At 41.1% G+C, this 12,894-nt stretch overlaps 1 pseudogene; it reads left to right on the top strand.

Moving 5' to 3' along the window:
* The first annotated feature begins 1,518 nt into the window (after positions 1-1,518).
* On the top strand, positions 1,519-9,543 carry LOC141976809 (butyrophilin-like protein 2; annotated as a pseudogene).
* The last annotated feature ends 3,351 nt before the right edge of the window (positions 9,544-12,894 follow it).

The following is a 12,894-nucleotide window of genomic DNA, read 5'->3' as shown; positions in this document are numbered from 1 at the left end:
ATCAGCACATTACACATAGCCCAGAATACAATCACTGAAGGTGCTCAGTTTACGTCACCTACAGCTTGGTCTGCATTTTATCCATGCAGCCACTGACAGGTGAAAGTGTCTAGGGTTAACTAAATATCACATAAATTACCTTGTCTTCCCTCAGTCTACATCTATAAAGGATATTTTTTTCTTGGTGTTTTGTTTTTCAGGAAAGTAGAAGTTGCCATGTAAAATGAATGCAGTTTTGTATAGAGCTGGTCAAATTTCAAAATTTCCATTCTGTTGTAAATTCTGAAATTTTGAAAGTTTTAATTTTGATTGGGAAGAAATATTGGAAAGTTTGAAATTTCTCACATAAAGGAAATTCTGAAAATATATATATATTTTTTAAATCAAATGGTTTTGATTCAGTTTTCCCAAAATGAAATAGAGCAGCTGGCTGCCCCCAGTTCTCGAGACTCCCTTGGCTGTATGGGGAGTCCCCCAAAGTTTGGGGAGTCCTCTGATACAGAAGTCCAGATTCCCCTGGCCAGGTGTGCTGTTTGGTTTTGATGAATAAGCATTTTCGGATGCAGTCACATTGTAGAAGAATTCCTGACCAGCTCTAGTTGTGTGTAAACCTCATGCTACAGTTTGTGATGTTTTCTATTTCCATTGGCAGAGAGTTGGATGAATTATATTGCGATCACTTAACAATGCTGTCAGGGTTCCCTCCCCACTCTGAACTCTAGGGTACAGACGTGGGTACCCACATGAAAGACCCACTAAGCTTATTTCTACCAGCTTAGGTTAAAAGCTTCCTCAAGGCACAAATCCTTCCTTGTCCTTGGATGGGTACTGCTGCCACCACCAAGTGAGTTAGACAAAGATTCAGGAAAAGGACCACTTGGAGTTCCTGTTCCCTAAAATATTCTCCCAAGCCCCTTCACCCCCTTTCCTGGGGAGGCTTGAGAATAATATACCAACCAAATAGGCATAGAATATCAGGGACCTCAGGAGATCATCTTGTCTAACCCCCTGCTCAAAGCAGGACCAAGTAGAAAGTTAAATTCTCAAATATATTAATCATTTGGAATTATTTGCCAAATGGACATTCTAACCACAGCATAACCCTCACCTGCCTGGCAGATAATTGGAGACTCCCAAGAAATAATACAAATTACATAACGGGGTAAAACCCCACTCTTAGGGTCACCGGTGCACACACAGATAATGCCAATGAATTTCCCCAATCACATGACCCAATATAGCAAACATAAAATTTAGCGTCCTGCTAGTATGTGTACTTTGTAGGAGCCCTTGACGATCTGTGACCACAATATCTTCTGTGCAGCAGCAGTTAGCAGCTTGGCTAACTGGGCTCAGTGCCACCCAAACAACTCATATGTAGGACAAGGCAGTAAGTCCCTCCACAGGTTTAATGGGCAGCAGGTAGTGAAATCTCCACACCCTTACGCCTTGGCTTGAGGACACAGTTCAGGCAGTAGGGGGGTCTCGCAAACAATCTCCCTGACTATCTAACTAAAGATGGTGCACTCCGTGAATGATCTTCAGGTTCAGAGATGGATCTGGCTTCCTCAGTCACTGCAGATGATTGCTGCTGGCAGGAGTGAGGCTGTTTCTGGTCCCAAGATTTCCCCTCACCACAAAGGGGGTTGGGCAGGGCTCAAGGTGCAGATTACAACAACTCTACTAAAATCCTAACTGTAGTCTCCCACCCTAGGGCTCAGACACACTGACAGCAGGAGGCAGCCCTGAACCAATGGCCAGAGCAGTGGTGCCATGTGGTGACTGAGGCCTTGTCTTCACTATGGGCTGAATTGGCACCTCTGCGATCTGTGCAGTGGCGTTGATTTAATGGGTCTGGTGAAGACGTGATAAGTCAATAGGCGAGCACTCTCCACCTGAATGAGAAGCAGAAACGATATCAATGGGAGACCATGTTAAGTCGATGTAAGTCACGTGGATGTAAGTTACATAAGTTACATAAAATATGTAACTTAACTAGCGTAACTTAGGTTGACTTAGAGCATTCGAAAAGGGCTGAGTTTCCCTAGGGAGCTGAAAGGTTAACTCAGCCTGGCTGGATGGGGAAGTTTTTCTGACAAAACTCTACAGGCTGGGCGTCACCTTGAAGACTACAATTGCTTTTCCTATGCTCAGGGACTGCTCCCTCCTACTTCTTACAGAGGCATAAGCCACCCAAAAGGGTTGGGCAGAAAGCAGGATCATAACTAGGCTTAGATTTTTATCAGTAAATGTCAATAAAGTGTCAATTTCACTGTACGCACACAAACTGTTGAAAAATATTTCCATCACTGATAATTAAAATATTCAGAGATGCAAAGTAAGAAATTAGTTTGACTTAACGCTAAAATGTTTATATATGCGGTTGACAGTTTGTGTTTTAATGCTTATCAATTTAATTGTCTGACCCACCCCCATTGTGTGCCCCTCCATAATTTCCTGTATCTGTGAACATTTAAATTGATACAAATAAAAAAATTCTTAAAACCCGTAAGTCTGCAAAACTCTTGAAAATTTCAGTAGATTAAAAATAGAAAAAATGATTAAAAATAAACATTGATATCATCCATCAAAATTATTTTTTTAAAATTGAATTCAGCCAAATCTAACCCTAGCTCTGCTGTCCACCTCCCCATGCTGGCCGGCCACAGAGAGGAGAACACACTGTAACATCTTTAATGATGGCACAGGCTCCTGCTCTGCCTGGAGTTTCAGGAGGGACTATGCATCCTGCACCTACCCCTCAGAAGTTCAGTCTGCACCACTCGTGCTCAAATCTGTGCATAGCTGAGCTACCAGTGAGGACCTCAAACACTCTCGCCATTCTGAAAGGGGGTAATTAGATTAGATGGGGTGAGTTTCTCCCAGGGAACATAGCACTGCTGTTGTGTCTCAATAATTGTATCTAGTTTTTCTTTTGTTCTTTTTACACCAATGTCAAACATTTGAAGAAAATCAGTGATCATGATTTATTTCCTTTCTTGCAGGTGATTTTACTGTCACTGTGCATGTTAATCCTACGGTTGTCTTGGCTGGACAGGCTGTGATGTTGTCCTGTCAGCTCATAGGCCAGGTCCCCACTAACATTCAAGTGCATTGGTACAAATGGGACAGTAACAAAAATACAACATTATATTTTTACAATAGCACAGAAAAAGGGACTGAGCTGGGCCGGGCTGGGGACCAGCACAGGACCAAAGATGATATGGGAATGGAGTGATTAGGGTGAAGCTCTTTCCAGTGCAAGTAGAAGATAGTCGGCAGTATGTGTGTGCGGTGACAAGCGATGGTGTCTATCAAGAAGCTATCACCCAGGTGACTGTTCCAGGTAAGCATGGAGATGTTGATACAAAAGTGTTGCTGGCAGGGAACAATGCTGCACTGATCACAGTGGCGCTGATTCTCCATTGCCTTGCCCTGTGTGTAGCAGCTGTATTTTCATTCAGTCCTTTCCTCCCAACAGGGAGCGTTCGTCAGCTGGCAGGGGAAGGAGAAACACCCACGTGTGTGCAATGTTATGGGAAGTGGGCAGAGGAAGTGCTGGACTGGGAAGGACAAGGAAAGAAGTGCTGGACTGGGAGTCAGAGAAGCTTCAGCAGTTTGGTGTCCATCTCGCACAGGATATGCAAATTTTACCCAGTGTAGGTACACAACATGAACACATCATGTACATCTTTCTCTGGCTTTTTGCTAGTGGCATGTGCAATTCTCATCCACCTGCCTTGTGTGTGCTGCTGTTGCACAAGAGCAATAAAATGAATAAAGCGCAGGGGCAAAGCTGGGCCATTACCTCCCGTCACACACACATATGCATTCAGGCAATAAATTACAGAGTCCTGTGGGGATGTGAGGTCATTGTCAATCTGTGGTTTGTATGCACTACGCCTGATTCTCAGTTACACTAAGGCCCTTTACATGGAAGTGAACTGCTGCAATTACCCCTTGTACAGAGAAGGTTCTTCTTGGCCAGTGTAGAGCTGATGTAAGGGCTCTGTAGTGGCCTTGCTTCCTGACGTGGTGTAAGGGGCATGTCAGGGTTGTGGGAGAGAGGATAAATGCTGGTAGGGGTATGGCTGGAGCACACTGTGCTTTGGCTATGCTCTGCTTCCCAGCGATCATAGGGGACCATGGGAAGCAAAGTGTAAGTTAGAATAGCCGTAAGGCTGCTCTGACTTATATTGGGATCTAGTGGGGTCCCTGAATGTGCCCAAAATATGGACAGCACAAAGGTGAATCTCTCCTTTTCTGAAAATACTCTTTCCTGACTAACTTGCTGCCATCCCAAAAGTGAAGCTGCCACATACATATGACGAAGTCATGTCTACACATGGGATCAGCTGGTGAAGTGTTTGGTGATCTCTAGAAGTGGAAATTTCTCTCTATGAATTTAAGATACTTGGAAATGCAAGATTATAGTTCAGTGTAGATTCAGTAGGACATGGTGACTGTAATGATAGTGGTGATAATTCATCATTAGCACTTTTTGTTTGGTGTGTAAGCTAGCTATTCAGCCTGTTAAACATTTTTTGAAATTGGTTTTCAGTCTCGATTTTGGATCAGCACCTCGCCTAACTATAGAACATCAGCAGAATAATTCAACCACTCTGAGGTGTACGTCCCAAGGGTGGTACCCACAACCGGAAGTAGGCTGGACTGATAGCACAGGACAAAACATAACTGCTATGGCTGAAATAAGAATCCAAAAAGATGTGACAGAGCTGTATCAAATCCACAGTACACTCAGGGTAGCAGATATTCCTTCTGACACTTCTCATGCACTATAATAAACCCCTTGCAGAAGAGGCACCGCAAAAAAGTTATTGCAATTTCAGGTAAGAGATGTAGTACTCTCAAAGCAAATATTCCTGCTCTTACAAAATAGGGCTAAATGCATCTGCCTTGTGGCCAGCCATGCCATTCAAGCTTGCCTACACGGAGCACCAACACGCATTAGTGGGGTGTGATTTCTAAAGCTCATTAAAGGGTTGCACATTAATTAGTCCATGTAGACCCCAGCTGGTGCTCACTAAAGTTTCCCAGTTGTCCTTTACCATATTATTGTTTGAAACAATAATATGGTAAACCAAAACCAGACCAGAACCTAAATCAAAATGGAACCAGATTGCTGGTGCTTAAAATTAAAAAGGTCGTAGAACAGTTTTTAAACTAAGGGTTGGGGGAAAGCCAACACATGCGGAGGAGCATGTGGTTCGGACATCCCTTAGGGGAGGATATATAAATGGAGATTCCCTGTGTCCTAATAAGGAGGAGAAGAGGGAAAATAATAAAATACAGGGAGGATCTGATGAGAAAGAGTCAAATGAAAAAAGTCCCATTCAATTACGTCATGCAATAGGGGACACCTAAAAAGTGACAAGTTTTTAAAATGCTTACATACCAATGCTAGAAGTCTAAATAATAAGATGGGTGAACTGGAGTTCCTAGTATTAAATGAGAATATTGATATAATAGGCATCACAGAAATCTGGTGCAATGAGGAAAATCAATGGGACACAGTAATACCAGGATATAAAATATATTGGAAGGACAGAACAGGTCATGCTGGTGGGGGAATGGCACTGTATGTGAAAGAAAGCATAGAATCAAATGGAGTAACAATCTTAAATGAACAAAATTGTACTATAGAATTTCTATGGATAGTAATTCCATCCTTGAAAAATAAGAATATAGCAGTAGAGCTATATTACAGACCACCTGACCAGGATGGTGTTATTGACTCTGAAATGCTCAGGGAGATTAGAGAGGCTATTAAAATAAAAAACTCAATAATAATAATGGGGGATTTCAACTATCCCCACAGTGACTGGGTACATATCACCTCAGGAAGGGATACTGAGATAAAGTTTCTTGACATCTTAAATGACTGCTTCTTGGAGCAGCTAGTCCTGGAACCCACAAGAGGAGAGGCAATTCTTGATTTAGTCTGAAGTGGAGCACAGGATCACGTTCAAGAGGTGAATATAGCTGGACCCCTTTGTAATAGTGACCATAATATAATTAAATTTAACATCCCTGTGATGGGGAAAACTCCACAGTGGCCCAACACTGTAGCATTTAATTTCAGAAAGGGGAACTACACAAAAATGAGGAGGTTAGTGAAACAGAAATTAAAAGGTACAGTACCAAAAATAAAATCCCTGCAAGCTGCATGGAAACTTTTTAAAGACACCATAATAGAGGCTCAACTTAAATGTATACCGTAATTTAAAAAAAAACATAGAGAACCAAAAACAAGCCACCATGGCTAAACAACAAAGTAAAAGAAGCAGTTTTGAGAGGCAAAAAGGCATCCTTTAAAAAGTGGAAGATAAATCCTAATGAGGAAACTAGAAAGGAGCATAAACTCTGGCAAATGAAGTGTAAAAATATAATTAGGAAGACCAAAAAAGAATTTGAAGAACAGCTAGCCAAAGACTCCAAAAGTAATAACAAAAAATATTTAAATACATCAGAAGCAGAAAGCCTGCTAAACAACCAATGGGGCCAATGGACGATCGAGGTGCTAAAGGAGCACTCAAGCACGATAAGGCCATTGCGGAGAAACAAAATGAATTCTTTGCATCGGTCTTCACGGTTCAGGATGTGAGGGAGATTCCCAAACCTGAGCCATGCTTTTTCGGTGACAGATTTGAGGAACTGTCCCAGACTGAGGTGTCATTAGAGGAGGTTTTGGAACAAATTGATAAACTAAACAGTAATAAGTCTCCAGGACCTGATGGTATTCACCCTAGAGTTCTGAAGGAACTCAAATGTGAAATTTCAGGACTACTAACTGTGATTTGTTACCTATCATTTAAATCAGCTTCTGTACCAAATGACTGGAGGATAGCTAATGTGATGCCAATTTTTAAAAAGGACTCCAGAGCTGACTCTGGCAACTACAAGCCAGTAAGCCTCACTTCAGTACTGGGCAAATTGGTTGAAACTATCATAAAGAACAAAATTGTCAGACACATAGATGAACATAATTTGTTGGGAATATGTATAGTCAATATGGTGTTTGTAAAGGGAAATCATGCCTCAACAATCTACTGGAATTCTTTGAGGGGGTCAACAAACATGTGGGCAAGGGGGATCCAGTGGATGTAGTGTATTTAGATTTTCAGAAAGCCTTTGACAAGATCCCTCATCAAAGGCTCTTAAGCAAAATAAGCAGTCATGGGATAAGAGGGAAGGTTCTCTCATCGACTGGTAACTGGTTAAAAGATAGGAAACAAAGGGTAGGAATAAATAGTCAGTTTTCAGAATGGAGAGAGGTAAATAGTGGTGTCTCCCAGGTATCTGTACTGGGCCCAGTCCTATTTAACATATTCATAAACGATCTGGAAAAAGGAGTAAACAGTGAGGTGGCAAAATTTGAAGATGATACAAAACTACTCAAGACAGTTAAGTCCCGGGCAGACTGCGAAGACCTACAAAAGGATCTCTCAAAACTGGGTGACTGGGCAACAAAATGACAGATGAAATTTAATGTTGATAAATGCAAAGTAATGCACATTGGAAAACATAATCCCAACTATACATATACAATGATGGTGGCTAAATTAGCTGTTACCACTCAAGAAAGAGATCTTGGAGTCATTGTGAATAGTTCTATGAAATCATCCACTCAATGTGCAGTGTCAGTCAAAAAAGTGAACAGAATGTAGGGAATCAACAAGAAAGGGATAGCTAACAAGACTGAAAATATCATATTGCCTCTATATAAATCCATGGTATGCCCACATCTTGAATACTGCATGCAGATGTGCTCGCCCCATCTCAAAGAAGATATGCTGGAATTGGAAAAGGTTCAGAAAAGGGCAACAAAAATGATTAGGGGTATAGAACGGCTTCCATATGAAGAGAGATTAATAAGACTGGGACTTTTCAGCTTGAAAAAGAGGCAACTAAGGGGGGATATGATAGAGGTCTATAAAATCATGACTGGTATAGAGAAAGTAAATAAGGAAGTATTCTTTACTCCTTGTCATAATACAAAAACAAGGGGCCACCAAATGAAATTAATATGTAGCATGTTTAAAACAAACACAAGAAAGTATTTTTTCATGCAACTCACTGTGAACCTTTGGAACTCCTTGACAGAGGGTGTTGTGAAGACCAGTCCTACACCTGGGTTTAAAAGGGAGCTAGATAGATTCACGGAAGATAGGTCCATCAATGGCTATTAGCCAGGATGGGCAGGAATGGTGTCCTAGATTCTGTTTGCCAGAAGCTGGGATTAGGTGAAAGGGTATGGACCATTTGATGATTACCTGTTCTGTTCATTCCCTCTGGGGCACCTGGCATTGGCCACTGTCAGAAGATAGTATACTGGGCTTGATGGACCTTTGGTCTGATCCAGTATGGCCATTCTTATGTTCTTATGTTAACAGTAATTCAGGAAAGCACACTAGGGAACTCTTTGTGTCCATCATCAAGGTCTACACAGACCAATTAATGCACAACACGTTGGTGCATTTTATTAATCACTCTCCCGTACTGCACATTACCCCACTGATTAGACAAGCCTTTGGTGCAGCATAGTGAAGACCTGTACAACTCAGCGATTCTTTTCAAATTCTATTTTTGAGATCACCACAGATGTAAAAGATAGTATTGCTCTGATTCTTTTTTTACTTATCTGTGTGTATATTAGGAGTGAATCCCCAGAAGCGATTGAATTTACACTATTATAAAAAGAGTATAAATAAGAGGAGAATTAGGGCTGTCCTCTTTTTCACTCTCTTACATATTAATATGAAAAAAGAAAAGGAGTACTTGTGGCACCTTAGAGACTAACAAATTTATTAGTCTCTAAGGTACCAGAAGTACTCCTTTTCTTTTTGCAGATACAGACTAACACGGCTGCTACTCTGAAACCTGTCATATTAATATGAGGCATTATGTGCTGCAGGTGCAAATATAACCCCCTGAACATTTTTCAGGTTTCTTTGATGTGGAGGCAGAACATGACATCATTACCACTGCAATTGGAGAAAATACCATTCTTCCCTGCCGGCTGATTACAAAACCTCTGCGCCTCCAAGTTGGACTTGGGGAGGATAAGACAATCTGTTTCTACCTGTATGATGAAAGCAGCCCCCTGGTTAATTCTTATCCACATGATGACAAATGCGCAATGGGTTATTTGTCTCCTAAAGGAGTCAACAGCTGAGAATGGCTCAGGAAGGAATATGAAAAAAGACAGAAGTTTTTAAAGGAAAGGAGTTTGGGAAAGGAAATATTTCTCTGAAACTGAACAATATTCAGGTGGAAGATGAAGGGAAATATGTATGTTCTGCCACAGCCAACTCATTTCACAGAGAGATCATCATCGAAGTCTTGGTTATAGGTAAGAAAAGCCTAGAATTGGAGAAAGCAGATTTATCAAACTTTATTATTCTGTCTCCCCAGGAGCCAGCACAGGCTTGTCCCTTCTCCACAGCACATTTTATTGCTTTGTGTTTTATTATTGTTTTAAAACTCCTAAATAATGGAGTTTACACTTCTTCCATTGGGTAGCTATTAGATGGTCTAATGCATCTCACTGTGAGATCAGTTTCCTGATTTCAGAAGTGATTTCAGACTGTCTGCTGTTAGAAGAGATACCAATAATAATCACTCTCCCCTTTATTTGCCTTTAAAATACCAATTCTTGGATATGTATTATTAAATCTACCTTCTAAAAATTAAAGTGATGTTAGAATGTAATTTAAACTACTTTTTAATAAGCCCCTTTGAACCACTGTTAATTTTACAACAGAGTTTGTTAGCATGCTAAGAAGAGGAGAACCTTCAGCCATAACGACAGAGAATCAAAGGAATGTGGGGCTGCAAGGGACCTCAAGAACTTTGTGAGAATTATTATGGCAACAATTTGTTTACAACAGAGAACAGATGTTTTTCTTTCCATACTCAGGTTGAAAAAAATACATTTTATTCCATGAGGATAACATTTTCAAAAGTGTAAAACAAGTTAGGATCTTGAGTCCCATTTTCAAAAGTTACTGAGTTGTTGTCTACACAGAAAAACTCTGGAAAATTAATTTGAATTAACTTAAATTTGAATGTAAAGTGGATTAGTTAAATTTCATTAACCCCCTGAGGGGATATCCTTATTCAAATTAAGGCCACTTTAATTCTGAATAAGAATATCCACATGTGTTTACTGTGGTTTAATTAATACATTTTAAAAATTGATCCAAATTAACTTTCCTGAATGTCCCAATCCAGATAAGTCCTTAGATACTTTGGAGACTAAGTTCCATTAACTTTCCAGGAAACTTAGGTTAAGTCTACACTACATGAACTTATCTCATTCTTTTTTTTTTTTGAACCCCATTATACTTCTGGCCTTTACAACATACTTTGGCAATGAGTTCCACAGGTTGACTGTGTGTTCTGTAAAGCAGTACTTCCTTTTGTTTGTTTTAAACCTACTGCCTATTAATTTCACTGGGTGACCCCTGTTTATTGTGTTATGTGAAGAGGTAAATAATGCTTCCTTGTTCACTTTCTTCAGCAATTCATGATTGTATAGATGTCTGTCGTATTCCCCCTCAGTCATCTCTTTTCCAGGCTGAACAGTCCCAGTCTTTTTAATCTCTCCTCATACGGAAACTGTGTGGAAGTACCATAGATTTATATAGTGGTATTATGATATTTTCTTATTATTATGTATTCCTCGCCTAATGATTCCTAACATTCTGTTAGCTGTTTTGACTGCCACTGTCCATTGAGTGGATGGTTTCTGAGAACTATCCACAATGACACCAAGACCTCTTTCTTGAGTAGAAAAAGCTAATTTAAACCTCACCGTTTTGTATGTGTATTTGGGATTATGTTTTCCAGTGTTCATTGCTTTTCATTTATCAATCTTGAATTTCATCTGCCAATTTATTTCCTAGTCACCCAGCTTTGTCAGATCCCTTTGTAACTGGGCTATTGGGTATTTTGGGACAAGCACCCCCCCTCTTTTGTGCAGACTCCCGGGCAGGATAGGCAGGGAGAAGCCTATTTTGTGAATACCACTTTGCGGCCGCTGGGGGTTACATGTGAGTGAGGGCTCCGAGCTGCTCATTAGCTGTGGAGCTCCATCAGGATTTAGTTGGCTTTGTGACTGCTGACCAGAGAAACGTAGATACCATGCGGATTTCTGTCACCTATGTGGTTAATTGGTAGTTGAGATTTGGGTTTGAGAATGTCAGTGATGCCTCAATGCTGGATATAGGCACCTGAAGAGGCACTGAGATGGCTACGTTCTTCTGTGAATCTGGTGACAAGTGACTGATACAGAATCCACTGAAGTGAATGGAAAGTCTCCCCTTGACTTCAACGAATTTAGATCTGGCCCTAGGCCTGCACTGATTTTATATCACTGACCCATGTATAAGGGAGAGGTTTCCTCTCTCTTCCTTGCGGCCTCTCTCTTCTGGGACAGAATCACATGTGCGAACCCTTGTGTCTTTTTCATAGGACAAAACCAAGGGGAAAACGTGAACTTTACAATCACACATTTGAGGGTGTATCAGGTTTTGCTCTTGCCAGAGAATTATAATTACATAATCAAGGGCCCAGTTCTTCTCCCAATGAAATCAATAAAAATATTTACATGAGAAGTAGCAGGATTAGGCTCCTCATCGGACCATACAGTGAATATAATGAAAAGTGTTTGTGGTTTTTTTTTTCCCCAGATCAACCAAGGGAGGACAAATGTAAGTTTTCTCCGATGGCTGCAGTTTGAAGGGGGAATAGCCTGGCATTTCCCCAGTGAGGGATATGTGGTAGGCAGGGTCCCTTCAGTTGAGTGGGGGGATCTGGACCTTTGCACTTTTGCAGTGAGGGGGAGGAAGGTACATATTTGCTGTTGGGACTCGAGACAGTTTGGATATTTTTCACTGGCAGGTTGTGTCTCTGCTTGGTCGGGGTGAGGGTTTCAGAACAGGACTTCTCAGAGGAAAGATGTGTTTGTTAACCCAATTTGAAGAAAAACAACAAAAGGGGTGACAAACTGAGAAGTTTCTGCCTTTGCAAAACAATGGCAGGAAGGCAAAGGTGGAATTGCTTTGACTGAGAGCCAATCGCACAGAGTGAAGTTTCATTATGGAAATGTTTAGCAGTGAGCTCTGCCTTCCATGACACAAATTTATATAATAACTGTAGGATAAATACCTTCTTTCTGCCAAGGAGAATAATGTCTACTGAAGGGCCAGAGCATCCCCTCTTATGGGAAACTTCTGCTGGGAGCTCCAGGAGTCTCTCCCAGGGATGTTTCCTTGGTGTCTGGAGAGTTCTCACCTCACAAAGCAGAGAGTAAAGCGGCCACAGACCCAAGATTGATGGGAAATTAGGTCTCTTGGGCTTTGTGTACAAGGATGCTCTTTTCCAGAGCAGTTTCCTGGGCTCCCTCGTCTTTGGCAACCAGGTGCTAAAAGTGCTTTGTCCCTCTCCATGCCTGGGATCTCAAGGAGGAACTGTTCACCCCTTAAATCACAATCCCCACTGGTGGTCTCCCCTGGGCAATGTGGTTCTGCAACTCACTCCCCTTCCGCAGTACAGGTCTGGGCCTATCACGCAGAAATGTTTGATAGTGGAAATAGGTGCCATGTCTTGAATGAAAAGTTTTCAGCAAAGAGGCTTCACCAGCTATTCAGTATATGAGCCTAGTCATATGCCCACCCCCATATAGACGATTAAAAGAGAGATTAGAGCACAACCTTTTTTGAACAATTTTGGCAAGAACATTCATAGTCACTATTAAATAGAAAAAAACTCAATAGGACACAATCCAAGTCTCCTAATATGGGCATCAGCTATTAAAAGTGTCATGATATTATTTATGTAATGAATTATGTTCCATTTTCTGTTTCCATG

The sequence above is a fragment of the Natator depressus genome, chromosome 23 (assembly GCF_965152275.1).
Source record: "Natator depressus isolate rNatDep1 chromosome 23, rNatDep2.hap1, whole genome shotgun sequence".
Classification (NCBI taxonomy): Eukaryota; Metazoa; Chordata; order Testudines; family Cheloniidae; genus Natator; species Natator depressus.
This window is presented reverse-complemented; position numbering and strand designations above follow the sequence as displayed.